This window comes from Sparus aurata, chromosome 24 (genome assembly GCF_900880675.1).
Source record: "Sparus aurata chromosome 24, fSpaAur1.1, whole genome shotgun sequence".
NCBI classification, from domain to species: domain Eukaryota; kingdom Metazoa; phylum Chordata; class Actinopteri; order Spariformes; family Sparidae; genus Sparus; species Sparus aurata.
Window position 1 is genome coordinate 13,609,638 of NC_044210.1, and position 21,823 is coordinate 13,631,460.

The 21,823-nt window shown below is 43.0% G+C and overlaps 1 long non-coding RNA gene across 1 annotated transcript; it reads left to right on the forward strand.

Annotated features, from left to right (window-relative positions):
* The first annotated feature begins 635 nt into the window (after nucleotides 1–635).
* Nucleotides 636–19,060, forward strand: LOC115577336 (uncharacterized). Its single transcript, XR_003983087.1, has 2 exons — nucleotides 636–1,280; nucleotides 14,391–19,060. It is a non-coding gene; the product is annotated as an uncharacterized LOC115577336 (long non-coding RNA).
* The last annotated feature ends 2,763 nt before the right edge of the window (nucleotides 19,061–21,823 follow it).

The following is a 21,823-nucleotide window of genomic DNA, read 5'->3' on the forward strand; positions in this document are numbered from 1 at the left end:
CTTTAATGGGTCCAGATATAGATCCCACTGCAGTCATGTGTTGAGGTGAGCATTTAGAGCCCCCCCCCCCCCCAAAAAGAACTGCCCTGATTCCTTGGTGAAAGTCTGCACTCTGAGTCTCTAACCTTTAGGATTTCCTGCACAAAGTCTCGAGAAACACGTGACAATTCGTGCAAATACGCACGTTCTTCTCTACAGATAACACGTGGAGGCTTCCCCCTCCACCCTGACTCGGACTATCACTGGATTAAACTGGATATCTTGTGTTGAGGTCGGACCTCCATGTCGTGTCAAGCTCCTCAAATAAAAAAAAAAAGATTTGGGATTTGAAGTCAAATATAAGGCAGTGGAGTATCTGTGTACACCTCCTCCTCCTCCTCCTCCTCCCTCCCTCCTTCTTCTTCTTCTTCTCATCCCAGTAGATTTAATTTGGACCGGGCTCAAAACTGAGGGAGCCTCGTGGATTTGTTTACATTGAATAGGCAGGCTAGGGGCCAGAACCATGTGCACCCACCTCCCTCCGCTTCCTTACCCTTACCCATTCCCTCCCTCCCCGCCTTTGCCTCCCCTCTCCCCTCTATTCATTAATATACAGTGAGGATTTCGCTCTAAATTACCGCTGTTCAATCCGCCAGTGCGCGCCTCTGAAAGGGCGTCTGGGGCGGACACCCGAGCGGAGGGCGCACGATAACCCCCTGAAAACTAGGAAAAAAAATAATGCACAGAACATAATATAAAGAAGAGTCAAAGACAGGCAGCAGAAATCCTCCAGCAGAGAAAAAGAAAAAACTCCTCTCTGATATATGATGTGTTTATTATTTATTTGCTTATTATAATAATAATAATAACAATAAAAAAGAAGGTCCCCAAGTTCCCTGCTGGGGGAGTTCATTTATTCTGTATGCAAGAAGAAGAAGAAGAAGAAGAAGAAGGAAAAAAAAAGAAAGAAGGAAAGAAAGAAAGAAGGAAAGAAAGGGGGGAGAGGAGGAGGAAAAAAAAAAAATCATCCCCAAGTATAACAAGAGACGAACAGTTAGTGCTGATTTTCATTTGCATAAATTTTCATATATTTTAGTGAAAATAATAGCGGGAGCCGAGGAGTGCTCCTGCTCAGTTGAGGCAGAGGAAAGAAAATCTTAGGGAGCAGCGAGTCGTATAGGGAAGGAAGCGGAGATATCACCGTTTACAGGCTCCGATGTGAACAATGTGAAGCTGTTTCTTTTTTTTTTCTCACCCCCTACGTTTTTCCTTCTTCCTCTCCTTTCCCTCTCGGACACAAGGTAAGTCAACAATCATGTAGCCTATGTGCGGATTTTTTTTTTCTTCCCTTTTTCTCGAGGAATGTTTGGAGTTCCAATCCTCAAAATCCCTCATTTTCCCTCTCTCTGCCTCGTTATCTGCTCGCTTTTAAAAAAAAAAAATAAAATTTCAACCCGGATCTGTGTCGATCACTCTCTTGACTTCAAAATTCAAGATCAGAGTAAAACAGAAAAACCAACGCGTTTCTTTTTTCGCCTTTCGTTTTTTACGCACGAATGCGTAAAAATCAATACGCGCGGCGCTGGTCGCTTCTCTTTCCCTCTCGCCTCCTTTGCTGCCTTTTTTTTTTTTGGTACATAAATAGCAGGCAGATGGATAAGCTGTGGTGTTTTGTTAGTGAATGTCCACCGGAGAAAAGTGCAATCAATCACATTTTAAGCAGGGAGAGGGCGAGTGAGAGAGAGGGAGTGAGAAAGAGAGTGTGAGTGAGTGTGAGAGAGGGAGAGGGAGAGAGAGAGAGACCCCTCGGTTTGAATCCTCCAGAGGGAACGCGTAGGCAATATGAAAAATCGTTTAATAGGAATCGATCCGGAGAAGTTTGTTTAAAGTTTAAGCGTCAACACGGACACGATGTAAGATGCTGGTGCAGTTTTTTTTTTTTTGTTCTTGATGGGTTTTTTTTTGCTGTTCTGGGGGCGGACGCGTCACCGAAAGTCACCAAAAAAAGACGCAAAAACACCCAACGAGATCTGTTCTTTATCACTGTCACAACTTTTCATCGCGCGGAAATCTTTTTTTTTTTTTTTTTTTCAAATTCGGTGATACGTTTCTGTTCTCACGGGTTAACTCGGTCTCCTTCATTGATGGAGGGTGGGGGTGTGCGGGGGTTTGCGGGAGGGAGGGAGGGAGGGAAGGGGGGGGGGGGGGGGGGGGTGGGAGCGCGCATTGCTGAGCCCCGCACTCCGTAGCCATGGTGAGCCCCATGAAAGGGGGGAACACTAGTCGCATTAAGCTGTATGTTTGTGCACTGGAGTCGAGATGAAAAGAGGGCTCGCTGTCCCCGGGGCCAGCGAAGCAACAGCGGGGCTGGAGAGCACCGGGACCGGCGGGTAACGCATTACAGTAACGACGGTAATCTCGTTCTGGTGCGTTTTTACGCATTTTTGCTCAAAATATGATCATTTGTATCAGCTGAGGGTGCCGCGTTCATACAATACTCCTGAGAACAACCTGGATATTTAATAAATTCAGCTATTTTTGGTTTAATGAGGCAAATCATGACTTTTTCATGACCTGGCAAGTTATCGCGATGTTTAAAAATAACCCCTTAATCCACTTCTAATGATCATGATCTTTAAACTAGCTTCCTCCAAGTAACCCGCCATTTCTGACCACAGTTGTCGCGTGAGGTGAATCAGATCTTTGAGTGATTGATCATCAATAAAATAATTACAATATTATGAAAGGAAATCACGCGCTAACTGCCGCCAGGTGTCGCGCTCACTCATGATGCAACCACGTCCGGTTTAACCCCCCCGCCTCCCCGAAATCTGCCAATCTTATGTCACAAACTGACTAATTTCTTTCACATTAATTATTTAAATTTAATCTGCGTTTTTATTCAACACATTTTATTTTGGTGATCTGATTCCGGAAGTCATTGATTTTTGCACATGTATCTGTATTTTTGCGGTGTTTTTATGCTTTTCGACATGATTGGCAATTAAGATATCACCGAGGTCACACACACACACACACACACACACACACACACACACTTGAGGCAGCACGTGTTTCATAAATAATAATAATAATCCCCCCCTTCCTTTCTTTTTCTGTAAAACAACTAAAATCCGGGCTCCGTCTATTTAGATCATCCCCCTCTCAATCCCAAAGGCAATTAAAAACCAACTTTAATTTAATTATCTAATTCTCTCAACACACCACACCGGATTTTATTCCACATAGATTTATTATTTCTACACCAGCTTGTATCGATCTGCGCTGACAGCCCCCCGGTGGAGTATGCAAATACACCAGGGATTAGACGGGTCCCGAAAACGTACACCTGACTAGCGACTTCGGGAATTATGAGGATCCAGGAATTAGTCTGACGCCACCAAAGCATCGATATAACTCTTTACAGGCAGGAGGAGGCTGTCAATCAAGAATATATATATATATTTGTGGGGAGGGAGTGTCTATTTTCTTCTGCTTTAAATATTAAAAAAACATGCTAAAATATGAGTATGATCGCGTTTAAGGTGGAATTAAAGCGTCTGGTGGAAACAGAAATCAGCCCGTCTCCTCTCCTCTCCTCTCTCTCCATCCCTCATTAATTTACGACACCTGACGAACAGATTTATGTCACCCCCTCAAAGAAGAAGGTGCGTTCACTGCAGCCTCCACCTTTCCACCTTCTTCCTTCCTCGGTGGCAATATTCAGATTAAATTGACGCAATTCCTGCCGTTTTTTAATTACGGCCTACTTAAGTTGCCTATGGGCGACATAATTTATTTCCTCCTCCTCCTCCTCCTCCTCTTTCTTCTTCTTCCTCCTTCTCCCTTTTTTATTTTTTGGTCCAGTCACTAATCCGAGACGACATACGTTGAGTGCGTCTCACGTCAGGAGGCCTAAACGTTGATTTAAAGCCCGAATCCAACTTGCAGCACTTAATGATGATGTAGCTGCTATACCGTTAATTAAATGGGCCACACTGGGTATCAGAGTGAGCATTAAACATGCCTTCAATTTCCAGGACATGAATGGGGTTTTTTTTTTTTCTCTCTCTTCTCTCTCTTAACCCATTCAAACGAGACAGAGGCTCTTTATTAATATTCTATTAATAAAAGGCCAGTGTGGAGGTATGTTTAAGGGTTTAGGTTGATTTTATGGATTGTGGATCAATAGGGAGGGCCTAAATAAAAAAAAAAAAAAAAAATGAAGACAATGTGTTGTTTGGTTTTGAATTTTTATCAGTAATTTCTTTCGTGTTTCGCGGTTGAATTAAATGATTAAATTAGATTATTTCTTTTTTTTTAAAACAACATTTCAGCGAGTGTTTCAATTAGTCGGGGGATTAATTGAGTTTTTATTCAGGAGGAGCTGATTGGGAATTTTGTGGACTGTGTTTTTTTTTTTATTTGAGAATAATAAGGTCAAAAGTTGCACCAACACACACACACCTCGATGATAATAATAATAATAAATAATAGTAAATAATGATAATAATGTTTAAGGCCATCGGTGTCGGCTGGTGAGGAGGAGGAGGAGGAGGGGGAGGGTGGAGGTGGTGTGGGGGGCAGATCGGTGAAGATAAGATGAAGTGCAGCTTTCTGAGTCAGAGGAGAGGTGTGTGTGTGTGTGTGTGTGTGTGTGTGTTTTCACGTGTGTGTTTGGGTGCTTTGTCTGTCACTCAGCCTCCCCCCCTCCTCTCCTCTCTCTCCCCCTCTCTCTCTCACACACTCTCTCTCTCTCTGTAACTCACACACACCAATACATACAGATGTTCAACACATCAGCATGGACACACACGCCTAAACCAAACACCCTCCTCCACCTCCACCTCCTCCTCCTCCAGAAGCATCAAAACAAAAAAAACAGCCGCGTTATTGTGTATGCAAATCAGTCGACAGCCACGCTGGTATTTTTCTATTCTATTAGGCTGTATTACACATGCTAATCAAGACTGATATTGTGTTATTAAGCAGAGTAATTAATAAATCAACTAAATCCGCGGGAAAAAATCTATAGAAAGTGCGCCGGCTGGTTTGTAGCCACGGTGCGTGTCTCTCCTGCGTTTTCTTTCTTTTTTTTTGGTTGTTGTTGTTTGTTAAACAGTGGCGTTCCCTCAGGATACAGGAGGGAGGGCGTAGTGGTGGTGGTAGGGGGGGGGTGTTTGCGTGGCACCTCCCTGCCCAGGATTACATTAATCAAAGTATTTATTTCCCTCGGGGAGCCGGGCGCAAATCACTCCAAATCCCAGTAAAATTGGATAACAGAAGAACGGGGCGCATCTAGGGTAACCCTTTTTTTTTTTTTGTTGCTCATTTCGCCAACTTAATGGATCTAGTTCTATCTAACTTTGCGGAGAGAGGTGTGTGTGTGTGTGTGGAGAGAGGGGGAGGCAAAGCTAGTGGTATTGAGGCCTTTTGAGAAAGACAAACAACATAATTGGATGGAAGCGGGGCGCTCAGGTAGAGGGAAAAAAACAACACTAACCACATCCCCGATAGGAGCGACTCTGGATATAGAGCTGTACAAATAACAGCCGCTCTCTGATTCCCCGGCGAGGCGGTATAGGCATGTCTGGGTCCGAGCCAGCAGCATTTGGAACAGGCGCCCGGGCCCTTTTGCTTTCTCTCTCTCTGCTAAGTCCGGTCAATCCATCGCAAAGACTAAAAACAACACCAGAAAAAAAAAGGCCCGATACCGTCTTTGCACTGTTTGCTCAGTAATTACGTTGCGACGTTTGGGCAAAAAAAGCCTGCACGGCTAATAAATCAGCGAATGTTTACAGCCGAGCCGCTCCTGATAAGGCCATAAATACGCCGCCCCAATATGCTTCCCATTACAGGTAATGCAAATAAAATAATAGGGCTGTAATTTTTCCTTATGTGTTGTGGCGCTGCCGCCTCCGTCTTTGATATTCATGAGGGAAACGGGGAGGAAATGTCGTCCCTCCGTCTTTATGGACGCCGCATTGTAGCGCAAATTCAACCACCACCTCCACCTCCACCTCCACCGAGCTGCTGCTGCCTGCGTCCCAATCAGGGATAAATGATGGCCTCTCGTTGGAGAACACACACAGGATCCTAAACACACCACAAACATGCATCTCTGGCTGCCATGTATGCTCGGGGGGTACGAGGGTGGCTGGCGGGGCCCTGACTCCGAGCCAGGCCTCTCGGGGTAAAAGGCAGCCTGCCCTGCCTGGTGCTCCCGACATGTGTAGGAATATTTCCACATTCTGGCTTCTATAGCATCTCTGTGAGTGTGTACACAGTAGCTCTGTATGCAAAGCTGCCAAGTTTATCCAGCCATGTGTGTGTGTGTGTGTGTGTACAGTACATACGTGTGTCGAGGTGCAGGTGTGATGCACAAACTGTTCTTCCGTCTGATGATGCGTGATGCTTAGCAAATGAGCAGAAAATCTACAGCTCTGAGGGGACCAGTGCAAGCAGGACGGAGGAGGACGTAAAGGATGTCAACGTAAAGAGACATAAACTCCAGAATCAGCTGTAATAACGCAGTGTTCTGCCAATCGTCTTTAAGGCCACACAGAAATGAATGGAAATCAATGGCTGCCTGCAATTGATGGAGAAACATTGTCGTTATCCTAAAAACAGATGATTGTTTTATGACATTTTTAGTTTTTTGCATGCATTAAAAACTTCGGCAAGTCTTACTACTAATCTAGGAATCGATTTTCATACAGCACACGAATGAATGGAAGTGAATGGCCGCCTCATATAACAGGGGAAACACGGCGCCATGATTTGCAGCAGTGTTTGTTTGAGAAGTCTGTAAAGCTGATTGACTTTCATGTTGCATAGAAATAAAGGGAAGTCAACGGCTGCTTGCAAGAGTTTGAAAAAACATTGACATATCCTGAATAGGTCATTATGTTTAATGAACATTTTAGGATCATTTTGCTGGTTTTGGCCTGTGCGAAGTAAAGAAAATGATCACCGTGACAGATTACTGGCTGAGTTTTACTAATTGATCTTCGGAGAGCAAAGAAATGAATGGAAATCAATGGCTGCGTTAAAAAGTAGGGCAAAGGCATTGAGAACTTGCATGACTTGCTATATTTGTGTTTCAAAAGTGTGCTTTGAAACAAATGTGACTTTCAGATTAAATAAAATGAATGGAAATCAATGGCTGCTTGCCACTTTTAGAAAATACAAGTAAAAAACTCAAGTATACTGAAATTGTAAAGGGGTTAAAACTCTCAAGCGTAGTTGTACGGTCCTTTAAAAGCTTCCACGGGGCCCCTGTTTGGCCCCAGGCCACACTTTAAGACCCCTGTGCTGTGTTGTGTAGGTTTTGCATGTATTATACAGCTTCTCCATCACACACGCTGAATAAACATGTACGACTGGCTGAGCATGGCTAGCTAGCAGCCGCTCCGAGGCGTCTATAATAATGATCAGTGGCTCTAACTTCCGAACGGGGGCCCTTTGCTGTTGGGGTCGCCCCACTGTTTGTTGATGATATGCGGCCGCGGGTGACATGTGCTATTCATACGCAATGCCTGTGTGGTCACGTTCGGCAGCCGGGGAAGTCTTGATTCATGCGGGCATTATGCACGCCGGACGCTTATGGCACCTCTCCCTGTTGCCGTGCAGTCAGGCCCATTTGTTTGGAAATGGGTTTACATACATCTTCCTCCAAATGACTCTGCCTCTTCCCCTCCCTCGGCTTACAGCTCCTGACACACACTCCTCCACACACACACACACACACACACACACACACACACACACACACTGGCTAAACTAGAAGCTACAAACATGCAACTGCAACAGAGGGCGTCGAGGTGATGCAATTCACCCTCTGTCGGCCATGTTGGAAGGTATTTAGCATGGGCAGCCATGGTTGTAAGAGCCCATTATGCTTCTATACGCTGAACTTTAGCTCCTTCAGTAGGATTCAGTGATCGAGGAATATAACCAGATGATAATATGTAAATGTGACCAATGCAATGACACATCACTCTTTGCTTTTAGCCCCTTTGCATCGGCTTCCGGTTGATTGTAGGCTGAAGCACTAAGAGATTTGTGCCCACGTCTACCGATAATCAAGCCCTCGTCGTCCTCTGGTCTCGAGCTAAAGGCCCCGAAAACCTGTTTCTCAATCGCCTTCTTATTGTTTAGCGATCCCATCTCACATGGACACACAAATATTAGCTAAACTTGACATTTCATTGTTGTTTACACGCAGAGATTTCTGTTTTTTAGCTTTTTGGTGCTCTTTTGACTGGTTTGAAGTGGGCAGGGCTCGATGATGTCACACACTTCTGCGGCCCAATCAGGCTTCAGGAGTATTTTTTTAAGGAAGATCTGATGACAGTAATCCAGATGAGTGTTGAATTCTTAATAAATGACACTTCCTGAGAAGGTTTTCTTATTCGGACTTTGACTCCAAGTATTTAAAGCAGCTATGCGTGATTCTGGCAACCCCTGTGGACAAAATCGGTATGGTGGCTACCACGTCCTGGCTAGCGTATACATTTGTTTTGAAGGAACCCATTTGTAATACTTCTTTTTTTGGATACCTGCAACTTCGTAAGATCAATTGCTGCAACACTACTTTGTTGTAGTGCTGTATAGACACCTACAGGGCAGCTTCTTTCCTCAGGCTGGGAAAACTCTTTCTTTATGACTTTTACAACCAAGAAAAGTCAGAATCTGACCCGGTGACGGACATCGAATACAACTAAATCACTCACCCTCTCGCTGACGGTCATAAAGAGGCATCTAAACATGCATACATGACTTTTAATAACACTTAAGAGATATTTTCAGGGGCTTTGAGGTTCACTTTTATGTTCTGACTTTCACATATATTTCTGAGCTTTTGTGTCCACACCCTCTCATGTACTCAACTCAACTCAACTCTGCAAGAAAGTTTTTTTTCCTTTAATAGACTTGGCGGAGAACTCCAACTGCTGCCCCAGTGACTTTTTTAAATATCTGTTAAAAACAACTTTTCTTTTCTGAACTTCCATGTCTCGCTTTTTTAACGTGGTCTCTTTTGTAGCCCCGTCGCTTTTGAACTCTTTTGTAGTTATGTGGGTCATCGTTTCTCTCTGTGTTTCAGTGTTTTGGCATGTGTGTTTTGTCGGCTCTTCTGTTGAGCAATTTGTAATTTAGTTCTGAAAAATGCTGTACAAATAAGAGGCGGCTGATAGTAGAATTATTAAAGGAACAGTTGGTCCAAATAATGAAAATTCAGTCTTTTCTTAACTCGGTCTCATGCTGAGGGAAAGTCAGGTGACATTTTGTTGTCAACAAAACATTTCTTTTGACGATAAGACGATAATTCCACCCTTGGCGGTGCTTGCTAGCGTTTTTAATGGAGCTGCTGCAGTGATGATGTAAATAACGTCTTTTCACATTATTTACGTCTTTTTTAACAGCTAATCCAGCGTAATACAAGTCTATGAAAGCCTTTAGGTTCCAAAACACATCATTTTCAAGTGAGCCTTAGCACGCACTCCGTCTGAAGTTGGTGAACCAGCTCGACCGTGAGTCTAAGGTGGGAAATGACGTCTTAATTTGGGACATCGGGGCTTCTGGAGACTCGGATTTGGCTAGACGAGCTTCTTTATTTGGTTGTTTCTACGCTGTTTTGCTGTGAAGCTCCAGAAATGTTTGGTGGACTTATGAAACTTCACCTGACTTTCAATCAGCATCGGGCCGAAGGAGGAGATAATGACTGAACGTTCACGTCGGGGTGAACTTGTCCTTTAATTTCCTTAGAAACACCTGCTAACATTTCTTTGCCAAATTAGCCCGGCGAGCTTTGAAACCATTACGTTTTTTGTCGACGAGTGTCAAAGACTCAACTGCGCTCGTGTTTTTGATCTGCGAATCCACCGCCCTTCTCATTAGTCTGTGAATTTATTACTTCTTTTAAAACTTAAAAATTGCAGCTTTCCTCCGCTCGCGCAGAACTTATTCCTCCCTGACCTTCTCGCTCCTCAGACTTTACAGTCCTCGCGTCGAGGGCGGCGGACGTGATTCCTGGACGCGTGACAGCTGCGAAAGCCTCTATACTAGTTTGATTGGCCACACTTACAGGCACGCTCTCTCTTCCCTGCTTCACAGAGCTGCTGCTGCTGCTAGCTTCCCCCTCCACCCTCCAACACATCTCCTCCCTCCTTCCCTCTTTCTTCTGCCCGGGCCCTGGCGTGAGCGTTCAAGCCAGCCAGCATCACAAAAGCGGCTTTGAGGGGATCGCACGCTGGCCACCGAGCCCTCTGAGCTCACACCCTGCACACATTAGTCACCAGCAGGCCTTATAGTGGGAAACGGCGTACGTCACAGGACTCCATACCTCTCCGCTCTGTCTTTGGTTTTTTTTTTTGCTTACTCTTTGAAGGAGGGTCTTTAGCTTGTATAAATGAGGATTAGACGGAGGAGAGTTAAACAATGCAGCACAGACCGGAGCACAATAGAAACTTTGTTGTTGAACCTTGTTGGAAAATTGCCTCAGCATGGACTGTCAAGTCAAATATCCCTCTCTGGCTTTTTTATTTTTTTGGGTGGGTGGGGGGGTTTTCTTGGTCGTGGCACTGTCAAGTTCGTCATTCCAGGAAGTGATGCTCGAGCGCGTGCGAACATGTGCGCTCGCGTCCGTGCGTGTTTTGGCGAGCAAAAAAAGAAGAAGAAGAAGAAGAAGAAGGGAAAAAAAGGAAAGCAACACCAGGATTTGTTTTCAGCCGAGCAGGATCACATTAAATCCGTCCTTCTCGGGGATTTGATATAAATAGTTTTCACATTATTTTTTTGGGGAGATTTTTTTTTTTTTTTCACGCCGCCTGAAAAAGGTAGTGTCACATTTCGGGCGTCATGTGTCGTCAATTTGGGACAAAACACGTTTTTTTTTCCTCGCTACTTTTTTTTTTTTTTTTTTTCCAACGCGGCATATGGCGGCAACACATGCTGGTATTAATATATATCGCCTCAAACAGCATCAGCGCTCACGTCTGCATTGTCAGAAAGACTGAAAAGCTCGTATTATGTTCCTCCAACCTCCAAATCAAGGTCTTCCGCGGGGACGCCTCCTTTGTATGACTGAACTTGAGATAATGCGGGGTGTCATGTAAAATGAAATTACATGCAGAGCGCCGCTCTCTCTCCTCGCCGCCGTCTTGTTCTCAGACTGTATAACCTTCATATTGTAGGTGTGAGACGAAAGCTTAGCAAAGCATGGCCAATTCTCAGCGGTTACGCCTGTGGTTGGCGAGCGAGGGGTGTTTTAAATTCAGTCCTCCCCGGTGTGCGCCGCTGTGTTTGTCGTAGACCTTTCGGATTAGCAGTCCACAAACACAAATCCCCCCCCCCCCCCCAACAATGACTCACGCACGTCTCAATACGTCGTCGGTGTCACAGAAACTCTGTTTAGCCTACATTTTTTTTTCCTGGCTGGAACTCTGAGTGACACCGCGTTACGTAATCCGACTGCGTGTCTTTGAGTCGTCTTCCAGAGGAAAAAGCTGCACCCACAGGAGTCTGTGTCAGAGCTGTGATCCATATTCTGATGCCTGAATGCAAAATGTTTGAGGGAACAGCTGATCTCAAGGTTAGGCAGCAGCCGTTGACGCTCCTGCTGAAGGCAGATTTGTGTTTTAACTCTGTTGGGATCACTAAAAAACAATCGAGATGGATAAAAAGCAATATAGATGAGAGAGAATGTGTGTATTTTTGATTTTGGGGTGAAGTTTTACTTTAAAGGTATGGTTGTAGGGTTGTAAATCAGCTTCTGAATATAGATAAAGTGTACAGAGTCCCTCCCCTTCGTGGTTTCCAACGTCGTTGAAGGCGAAAGATAAAACAACCTTTAAATCCTGTTCGTCAGTTTAAAAGATAATTTCGCAAGTCAGGAAAGTCTCAGTTTGTTGTAAAGATACACAGAGCACAATATATGACACCAACAACAACATGGCCGCCACCTCGGCACAAAAAATGTATTAAAAGAAGGTGAAAAGGACAACAGATCTGTTATAGTTTGGTTCACTTTACCTCCATAATCATAAATACATATGTTTCCACTCACCTTTCTTGCTTTTTATCCATCTAGATTGTTTTGGTGTGAGTTGCCAAGTTTTGGAAAGCACCAAAAAAGTACATTTTAAAGACTCAACAGCTGTTTCTCTGTGTAAAATGTAAAATATTGTCTTTTTCAATGTCAACATTAATGCCATCCTCCTCAGCTGAGCTCATGAGCTAGCATTGTTAGCCTGTAAGCTAAATTTTCCTCCTTGAGTAGTGTAAGAGTTTCCTTTTGCATGGTGATACTACAGAAGTAAAATAGCTCCTACCTTAAAGCATTTCATGCAGTAACTATTTTTACTTTCTATCGTAACAACAAGCAAAAGAAAATATGCTCATAAGGGGCTCGCTAACTAAGCTAACTATGCTAGCTAACGTCAGAGCTAAGCCAAGGCAGACGCCGTGAAAGTCAATGTCACAAACCCGAGTCTCGAGCGTTTTTCCGGAATGCAAACATTATTAGCATCCTCTTCGAGATGAGTTGTTGGTTAAAATATGTATTTTTCATATTGGGGTGAACTGTCCCTTTAAGCCAATTAGTGTGATGTTTGGTTATCCTCTATCTTACGACGACAGGAAGTTTATCTCAGTAGTTCTGATCAGTTTCACGTCTCAGGAAGTTTCCAGAAACAAACAAAAAAAAAATAAATCAGGGAAATGAAAATCCACGGAGCGACTGTGGTGACAACACTTGTTTTAAACGCGTGTCACCGTCTCTCGTGGCTCGCCACTGCACGCTGCACCTTCCAGAAACCACCTGCCAATCAGACAGCGTGGGCAGCACTGTTTTCTTTTTTCATACATCCTCTCTCTCGTTGACATTCAAGTTTCCTCTGTGTATTTTGTCCCTCAACTAGCACTGCTTATGCTAAATAGCCTCCTCGTCATCTTCATATTCGTCTTCTTCTTCTTCTTCTGCTGCTTTCTCCAAACAAACTGAAAACACATCCTGTTCCCAGTCAAGACTTGCCAGACTCGGAGAGTTTGGACCGGCGAGTGGAAAAGCTTTCATGAACCCACTATAGGCAGCGGACAAATCGACAAATGTTTGCACAAATCTGTTGAGCCTCATGCAAACCATATGCAAGTGTCACAACAACAATGTGGAAGAGTTGTGTTTGCTGATCTTATCTAACTTTTAGACTATAGTTTTTACTTCTATAATGCACAAAATACAAAGTTTTAAGAGTAAATACACTCAGGACGGAAGTGTGGATGTGGATATTCTTGCAGTCACAACGGTCGTGGAGCTGATTTTACTCGTACAAACTGTCATGCAGTTGAGTGTAAAAATAGCCAAAAAGAGCTGCGTACTGTACTGAAACCTGCCGGGAAATTAATTTCAATAGAGCATCATTTCCTTGTCCGACAAAAGCCCTTCATCAGAGCCGGCACAAACACACTCAGGTGTTTGCAGTCGGCTTGATTAAGAATGCGTCTGCTCTCTGAACGCGGCAATCAGAGCCGAGCTGAGACTCTCTTTAGGTCAATGTAAGCTTTGATAAAAGGCTGTAAAAGAAAACATGTTGAATGTACTTCATTATGACAGAAATGCATAAAATGTATGCTGAGTCACATAAATAATCCAATAGAAAGGACTTACCATGCAGTTAGACTTTACCAATGTGTGTTTTTATGTTTTCTTTCACCTGCAAAGTAATCAACGTTGTTAAAAGTCATGGGTCGTACTTCATTAAAGTAAATATGTTGTTCTGAAATATTACTTTGGTAAATGTGAAAGTCACCCATTCAAACTGTACTTGATTAAAAGTCTTCAAGCATGTGTTATTCAGTGTAATCAAGTATTAAAACTACAAGTAAAAGGTTAATATGCTCCTGAAATACTTTTGGTCAGCTGATCTGAAACTTTGGCTCTGACGCAGTAATCTGTAATCTTCAAAGTAACTAGTAACTAAAGTAAGCAAATACACATATTGGAGTGAAAAGAACAATATTTGTATTTAAAATGTAGTGGAGTAGAAGTACAAAGTACAATTTAACAACCATTGTAGTTTGGATGAGGTGGAGCTTATTTTAGCCTTTTTTTGACTGGAGTTTGGTTTAAACACCAATGCGTCGTATTTTACAGGATTACTGCATGTCGTGTGTGTAATAACTTGACTTTTAACGGAACTTAGCTGACCAAATAAATGTAACCACCATGTGGAGTACATATATACGATTGCCTCGAACAGAAATACTCAAGTGTGAGTACAAGTACCTCGAAATTGTACTTTCCTCTGCTGGTTTTGGGTGTTTTGTCGCGTGACATTCAAACACACTTTTGTTTTTAAGGGTGCACCCATCTGATTCTGATGTCTGTTTTTCTTTGTCTCTTCCTCTTTCAGGATATTCCACAGTCCCCTGGCATCACACAGACACACACGCACAGACACACACACACACACCAAAGTTTGGTCCTCCTATGACTCCCCTCCTTGTCCCCCATCCATCCTCCCCCTGATGCACAACCTCTAGAGGTAAGGGCCCTGTCTTGTGTGTGTGTGTGTGTGTGTGCGTGCACGGTCTCTTCTCTCCCCCAGCAAAAGCGGACACGCCGTCTCCCCAGCTTCCGTTTTTCCTCTGCACGCCCGCTGCTGGAGTATTCACGCTTCAGGCTGTTTTCTTTGAGAGAGAGAGAGAGAGAGAGGGAGAGAGGGAGGGAGAGACGGACTATAAAAATATGCAAATGCTATTGTTGAAGCGCAGAAACGAAGAGGGGTGGAGGTGTGGAGGTGCGGCGGTGTTGGTGGGGCACTGCACTGCCGCTGCTGCCTCCATCCATCCATCCATCCATCCATCCATCCATCCTAGTCTACATGGAGGGAGAGAGAGGGAGAGACAACAGAGGGCAGGATATTAAAAATATGCTGAAAGGCCGCTATTGTCTGTTTCAGTTCAGGCCTTTTTTTTCTGGACACACACACACACACACACACAAATAGAGAGAGAGAGGGAGAGACATGCAGCTATTCACATAATGAAATCCATCACACCGACCACAAGGCCGGACCTGCAACTGTCCCAAAGAGACGGAGAGAGAGCGAGTATGATGTTCTGCACACTGTACACAGTGTATGCATACGACTGAGTCAACACCATCAGTCTGATTAATGCATGTTGCTTGAATAGAGCCGATAGAGACGAGAGGAAGAAAGGAGAAACTTTAAAAGCTGAGTCCCAATTAAAGGCCCTGCGGCACCAGACTCCATGTAAAAAAAGCCTAAATTAAGGGTCAGTCTCAGGGTCCTTGTATCGTACATACTGACGAAGTAATTCCCACTATAAAGAGTCAAAATTCAGGTAATTTACATAAAGGAACAGTCCGACCAAAACATTCAAATTCAGTTATTATCTACTCACCTCTATGTTGCAGCGTAAAATGTCTCCATAAGCCCTGAGATCTCAAAGTAATTAGATTCAGACGGAGTGCACGCTAACGGTTTTAGCTTACCAGCAACAACAAAGATTTAATCTTAAAAAAGGGTGTAAATAACATCCTTTCAAATCAATTTCCGATCTCTGGGCTTTTGGAGACTTGGATCACCCCGGACGAGCTGTATGGAACCATTTAATCAATCAATTTGGGATATCTGTGAAGCTAGACGCTTGGATTATGAGCTGTACGGAGACACTTTATTATTTTTCTTTTTAAATCAAGTCCCACTTCTACTTCAGTTGTTTAGGAGAACGCTGCTACACCAGACTTTCAATCAGCGTGTCGGTGAGGAGATGATGACTGAATTGTCAGTTTTTGGTGATCTAGTCCTTTTAAGTGAAAGTCATGATATTGTGGTTAAAGTAGAAATTCTGTCTACAAAATCTCACTTCATACTATGGGATCATTTTCAGGAAAGTGCTGTATGATTGGTATTAAAGGTATTAAAAGTAAAACGTAGTCTTGAGGTATAATACCATCTCGCAGATCACTATTGCCTTAATATGTTAGCAGGGTTTTTGTAACTAGTATTTAAACAATTTAATCTATAATAATGTAATCTATATAGTTACTTTCCCCCCTAAAGTAACTAATAACTACAGTTCTCTGAAATGTAGTCAAGTGAACGTAGGAAGTAACAGAAAATGGAACTACTTCCATTGTCCTTACACTCTGAAAACAGTAACAATGGGTTATACAATTGATCCGTGTGGGGTCAATATGAACCCGACACCATACTGGGTTAACATGATTCAGTACCAGTGCTTATTCTGACATTACTGTTGGGTTACTGGATCAAAACGGGGTCATCCCTGTGCTCCCACAGTCCTAGTTCCCACATTTCTAGGACATTTTCAAATTTAGATCTTGCATTCTTACATTTCCCCTCAACAAGATTTTTGGGGTTAGGGTTTGGGGTGTGATTGGCTACCAAGTTGGGAGACAGGGGAGATAAAATCATGATACATTTATGAAAAAGGAACTGTGGGAACATAGGGCCGTATTTTGGAAAAGAAATCTTAGAAATGTGGGAACATAGGCACGCTCCCATCATAACAAACCCTTTGCTAGCTGGTTTTCTACCTAAAATTAGCCTAGCATCGTGCTACATTGACCCCGCATTGGATCAAATTCTAGCCCGTTACTTTTTTTAGCGTGTAGGTGTGTATTTTAAGACAATCTCACACACACGTATGTAAGAGCAGAAACTAAAAAAAGGCTTTTAGAGAATGAGAGCGCAGGCCTGTGGTGGTGGCGGGGAGCCCATCTGTAAAGCCCTCACGCTCTCAGGAAGACTTTTTGAAGTGATTATGAAGACAGTTCAGATCAAAAGGATTTGACAAGTCTGAGTGCGCGCCAAAATACGAGGCCCGGGTAATCACACTCGAGCCCCTCCATACAAGATGGCAGTGGTCCCCCCAGCTGCTTTGCAAATGTAATGTGACACTTACGGATAAACAGATTATCAAGGAAACGGAGGGGTGGGGCCGGGGCGAAGGGACCGCAAAAAGAAACCGAAAATCTCCACAAGTTGTAGAGACGAGCATGGCGATGTAGTTTATTTCATGAACTCCGGGGACGGGCAGTGTCAGAGAGAAACGATGATGAATTCTCCGGCGCTGATACAGGTCTAAACGATATAATTTGGGAATATTAGCGGGGAACATCAGGTGATGAGGCAGTATTTCTCGTTGCTGGGGTTTGGTAGACTCGAGGCTCCGGAGACTGTTTTTCTTTTTTTCTTTTTTTTTTTCTTCCTCCTCCCTTTCTCTTTTCCTTCACTAGTTATTATAGATTAATCCATAATCCGCACCACCTAAAGACATTTTTGTCAGTGAAGCTCAGGGATAGAGCCGGTAGAATTTTTTATTTTTTTTTATGAATATATCTCGCCTCGTGCTCATTTCCCCTCAGCATGATGTCACATTGTCACGTCTCCTACTGAAAATACTCCATCGCCGGCTTCCTCTCAGATATACTGTTTCATAAGGTATTTTGGCAGAGCTGAGGTGGGACTTAGGAGTTTATGTAACAGGACATTTTTCACATCATGTACACCTTTTTTTTCTTGCTAAATAAGATGTTCTGTGCTCATAAAAAGGACATAAAATGCTCATTTTAGAGGTTGTATGAATGGATTCAAGTAGAAGAATGTTGTTTATAGCATGAATGTATATATATCTATTATGTTTGCACTGTGTCATGATGTCAGATAACACACTCGTGCTGTATTTGGAGGAATTTCTTGTGCCTGAGCTGTGTTGAGGTTTTTAATGCCAAACTCCATTGAGAAAAGCATTGTTTTTATCGCTGCTTTGTTCTGTAATGCATTTCATGAATCACATGACCTATTACATGTCCAGAAATATGTTGTATTCATAGTAGAGAAACAGTGAAATGTTTAGAAGTCTTTAGTTCCAGACTCCATAGAGAAAAGCATTGTTTTTAGTGCTGTTTTGATGTGCCTGTAGGGTCTGGTCGAGCGTTTGTAGGACTGTAAAACACAAAACTAATAAAAAATAAATGAAATAAATCTTTTGCGGCAAACACAATTTGATGCATTAGATGTAGTTAAAACCACACATCTCCAGATTTTGATAATGATTTTGAATTTCTCAAAAGAAAGTATTTAAAAAATGATTGGATTACATGCAACAATGCTTCATCCCTTAAAGTTTAAAACTTTAGAGATATATTGTTTTCATGGGAGAGCAACAATGAAACGTTTATAGGTTTTCGTTTTTCTTAAGGCCAGACTACATTGAGAAAAGCATCATTTTTATTGCTGTATTTTTTTCATCCTGTCTGTAAAGCGTTTTAACAAGCAGCATGAATAATATAATGTATTACATGTTGCTTCTGTCCAATTTAAACTACATACCTCCAAAGTTGGTGAGTTTGAATTTTTCAGATTTAGATTAGTGTTCATAAAGTGTTTGAATGGATTTTGGGAAAATTCAGAAATGTTTCAGCCAATGAAAGTATTCAAAATCTCATTGGACTAAATGAAAAATGCTTTGCCACTAAGCTAAAAACATCTCATGAGAATATAACTATCTGGAGAAACATGGAGAACAACGATAAAATGTTTATAGAGGTTTTTAATGCCAGACTCCATTGAAAAAAGCATCGTTTTTATTGCAGTTTTGTTCTGCCTGTCTGTAAAAGCATGCTAGGACGGTGGAACACCAAATCCTGAACTGTGGTCTCCTTCACAGCAAAACAATCTGATGTATTACATATTGTCTGTGTCCAGTGAAAACCATGCATCTCCAAATTGGATGAATGATTATTTAAAAAAAATGGATTGGATTATCTGCAAAATGTTCAGTAATACAATTGCAAACAGCAGCAAATTAAATAACATTTTATTTGGTCAACAGGGACAAAAATCTAAAAGCAGCTCATGAAAAATTGACTGTCTGGAGATATGTGGTTTTCACATGAGAACATTGTCTTGACATTGTCAGAATAATAACAGACTGTTGAGAGAAATGTCACTAATCTGACTGCAACACACCAGACGCTGTATGTTCATGACTGTGTCATTAATCTAAATAAAATCATAAAAAAACAGAAGCTTTGCTCTTCGTCTGTTTTGTCCTCTGTCTCAGTCTTAACAACAAAGTCCCCCGCCTCCATTGTGCAAGGCGATGAGAGTGATCCTGAAGTGCCTCTCTCAGAGTCACCGAGTGTCCATTTGTCCGGTTAGAAGAGGGTGCGCTTCTTTCTGTCTTCATCTGTATGTGTGTGCGTGTGTTCTGAACGACCCTTGTGGCGGGACAAACGTCCCTTTGAGGGCGCGAGGACAGATGGACGGACGGGGCGAGTCAGCGACAGACACAGAGGACTGAGGCTCCAGTGTGGCCGCCGCCACGTGGCCTGAATCCCCTTTCATCTGCACAACTCGTCCATTTCCTGTCACACGAACGGACCATGATGCAGCACAGGGGGGGTGGCGGATAGATAAATAGATAAACAGATAGATAGACGGAAGTATTGGCGTCTTGAGGTGTCACAAGACTGGTCCGTTTCCCTTCTTTTTCAAACAGCTCCACGGCCTCATTTATTTATGCACAAATATTTTCAGTTTGGTTTATTTGCAACACACAAATGCCAAAAAAGCTGACAAGAGCACAGCGACGGGGAGGCAGGAAGACAAATCCGTGTGCGGCTGAGAGAAAGAAACCCCACGGAGCTGATAAAAATATCTCACCCCGAAAGAGAAAAGAGGGAGGAAAAAAAAAACAAGTTCACCAGCAAAGACACAGGTGAATTTGTCAGAGGAAGAGAATAGTGCCAAAAACTGATGCGGAGTGGCATTGTTTAGTTGTTTCTGCATGAAATTATTGCAAGAAAAACTCTTTTCCTTCAAATTCTTTAAAAACAACTGAATATTTGCCTCCGTTTTGGACATAATTCTTCCTGTAATGTCCCTCAAATTTATCAATAATCTTTTATTAGTGTCAGTAAATGCATCATAAACCCGCCACCATCATGCACTGCGCACAGCTTCCTCTCCGGTTCGATGTGTCAACAAGAGATGTCAGTTTGATTGGTCAGTACTGAGGCCAGACGGCTATCGATTGGCCGGTCATTAGGAGAGAGCGGCCCAGCGGGAGTATCGGCGCTGACACCGTTAACACCGAGCGCTGCCGTGTCGACCGCTCTTTAACGAACGGCCATCAGCCGAGCGGGACCTCGGCCATTGACCCGCCGGCTCCCTGCAATCCCTTACTGCCAGACTGGAGTGTGAGTAAAGGGCTGCGGTGTGTGGTGCTATTGATCCCAGTATCGGAGACAAGTTTACAATCAGAGCAAGAGAGATTTTTAGCTCCAAGAGTGGAGCGCGCCGCAAGAAAATCCAAAAAGGGATAGACTGAAACAAGCGTCTTCGGTCCACCAGTGTATATTTTACACTTTGTTTCACACCACGCCAATACTCTGGCGCCATTTGTTTGGAATCTGCAAAGACTTAAAGAAATAAAACACTTCCCCTGAAATATGCTGCAGCAACTGTTGTGATATTTGTGACCAAATGGAACGAGCGTGGACGAGACACATCCAGCCAAAATTCTTCTCGCACGGCTAGATCAAGAAACATGGAACAACTGGAGAGATTTATGAAAATCAAACACTGTAATTAACATAATTACGTGTCTGAGAAAACGTCCTGCAGTAGCTGGAGGTTTTCACATTGGAGTAATGGAGGTGTGAGTAACTGAACGAAAGCCTTCACGTGACGGGGTTACTACAGAGAACAGATGTTACTTTAAGCTATAATTGGTGAAGTTTTGGTGCTTCCGTTAACACATATTTGAAGAACATTGGACGTACTGATTCAGAGTATTTTAAATGTAGTATGCCAAAAATACCAGGGTGTTATACTGTACCCCGTCAGGGTAATGGTTAGGGTGTTAAGGGTACATGGTAACGGTTAAGGGTAAGGGTGTTAAAGGGTCAGGGTTAGGGTTTTAAAGGTTTAGGCTAAGGGTGGTAAAGGGTCACGATAAAGGTTATGGTGTAACAGGTTTAGGGTTGAGGTTGTGGTGTTAAAGGTTCAGAGATAGGGTAAAGCTGATACAGGTTCAGGGTAAGGGTGTTAAAGGTTGAGGGTGAGGGTGGTAAAGGGTTGCAATAAGGTTTATGGTGTAACAGGTTTAGGGTTGGGTTTACGGGTAAGGGTGTTAAAGGGTCAGGGCTATAGTGACAGGATTCAGGATTGGGGTTAGGATTAGGGTTGGAATGGTTTAGGGTCAAGCTGTTCCAGGATTGGTGGCAGGACAATGGAAAATACACGACCTCAACTGTCAGATGGCAGCTCATTGGCCATATTCCAAATCACATTGGATTGGATGTATAAGCAAGATGTTCAAAGTTGAAGGCGCATTGTTATAAAGACCTGTAAACATACTCCTCACATACTCCTGGGTGAACTTTAATCACCATTACCTTTACCAAGCATTAACTACCTTAAACTAACCATACTCACACCATTGTGTATTTACCTTCACTATAGTCTTCCCCTAACCTTCACTGTACTGCAGTTGCAACATAAAGATATCGCAGAAGGGGTGAATTTTAAAAACACAGAAAGTGAAGGCTTTGCGGAATTGTCCATTATTACCAATCTCGTCTGCTGATAAGAAAAGGCGACTCCGCGGCTCACCTGCGAACATCCCTCCCTCCCTCCGCAGCGGCAGATGGTTTATCTCGTATCATTCAACAGAAACGACAATTCCACGTTTTTTTTTTCCTCTACGTCTCTTTTCTTCTATGTAACTTTAATATTTTGTCACATCTCCCGTCAGAGTGCTGCAGCTTCTAACAGTCACAGCAGGC